Here is a 1,812-nt window from a genome sequence, read left to right on the forward strand (position 1 = left end):
GTTGTTCTTGTTGTTCTTGTTGTTGTTGTTGTTCTTGTTGTTCTCGTTGTTCTTGTTCTTCTCGTTGTTCTTGTTGTTCTTGTTGCTCTTACTGTTCATATTGTTCTTGTTGTTGTTGTTGATGATGTTGTCCTTGTTGTTCTTGTTGTTCTTGTTCTTCTTGTTGCTCTTGTTGTTCTTGTTGTTCTTACTGTTCATGTTGTTCTTGTTGTTGTTGTTGCTGATGTTATCCTTGTTGTTCTTGTTGTTGTTGTCCTTGTTGTTCTTGTTGTGCTTGTTGTTCTTGTTGTTCTTGTTGTTCTTGTTGTTCTTGTTGTTCTTGTTGCTCTTGTTGTTCTTGTTGTTCTTGTTGTTCTTGTTGATCTTGTTGATCTTGTTGTTCGTGTTGTTCTTGTTGCTCTGGTTGCTCTTGTTGCTCTTGTTGCTCTTGTTGCTCTTGTTGCTCTTGTCGTTCTTGTTGTTCGTGTTGTTCTTGTTGTTCTTGTTGTTCTTGTTGTTCTTGTTGTTGTTCTTGTTGTTCTTGTTGTTGTTCTTGTTGTTCTTGTTGTTCTTGTTGTTCTTGTTGTTCTCGTTGTTCTCGTTGTTCTCGTTGTTCTCGTTGTTCTCGTTGTTCTCGTTGTTCTCGTTGTTCTCGTTGTCCTCGTTGTCCTCGTTGTTCTCGTTGTTCTCGTTGCTCTCGTTGGTCTCGCTGTTCTCGTTGTTCTCGTTGTTCTTGTTGTTCTTGTTGTTCTTGTTGTTCTTGTTGTTCTTGTTGTTCTTGTTGTTCTTGTTGTTCTCGTTGTTCTTGTTCTTCTCGTTGTTCTTGTTGTTCTTGTTGCTCTTACTGTTCACGTTGTTCTTGTTGTTGTTGTTGATGATGTTGTCCTTGTTGTTCTTGTTGTTCTCGTTCTTCTTGTTGCTCTTGTTGTTCTTGTTGTTCTTACTGTTCATGTTGTTCTTGTTGTTGTTGTTGATGATGTTGTCCTTGTTGTTCTTGTTGTTGTTGTCCTTGTTGTTCTTGTTGTGCTTGTTGTTCTTGTTGTTCTTGTTGTTCTTGTTGTTCTTGTTGTTCTTGTTGTTCTTACTGGTCATGTTGTTCTTGTTGTTGTTGTTGATGATGGTGTCCTTGTTGTTCTAGTTGTTGTTGTTGATGATGTTGTCCTTGTTGTTCTTGTTGTTGTTGTCCTTGTTGTTCTTGTTGTGCTTGTTGTTCTTGTTGTTCCTGTTTATCTTCTTGATCTTGTTGTTCTTGTTGCTCTTGTTGCTCTTGTTGCTCTTGTTGCTCTTGTTGTTCTTGTTGATCTTGTTCTTGTTGTTCTTGTTGATCTTGTTCTTGTTGTTCTTGTTGTTGTTCTTGTTGTTCTTGTTGTTGTTCTTGTTGTTCTCGTTGTTCTTGTTGTTCTCGTTGTTCTCGTTGTTCTCGTTGTTCTCGTTGTTGTCGTTGATCTCGTTGTTCTCGTTGATCTCGTTGTTCTCGTTGTTCTCGTTGTTCTCGTTGTTCTCGTTGTTCTCGTTGTTCTCGTTGTTCTCGTTGTTCTCGTTGTTCTCGTTGATCTCGTTGATCTCGTTGTTCTCGTTGTTCTCGTTGTACTCGCTGTTCTCGTTGTTCTCGTTGTTCTCGTTGTTCTCGTTGTCCTCGTTGTTCTCGATGTTCTCGTTGTTCTCGTTGTTCTCGTTGTTCTCGTTGTTCTCGTTGTTCTCGTTGTTCTCGTTGTTCTCGTTGTTCTCGTTGTCCTCGTTGTCCTCGTTGTTCTCGTTGTTCTCGTTGCTCTCGTTGGTCTCGCTGTTCTCGTTGTTCTCGTTGTTCTTGTTGTTCTTGTTGTTCTTGTTGTT

This window comes from Megalopta genalis, unplaced genomic scaffold, assembly GCF_051020955.1.
Source record: "Megalopta genalis isolate 19385.01 unplaced genomic scaffold, iyMegGena1_principal scaffold0035, whole genome shotgun sequence".
Lineage (NCBI taxonomy): Eukaryota > Metazoa > Arthropoda > Insecta > Hymenoptera > Halictidae > Megalopta > Megalopta genalis.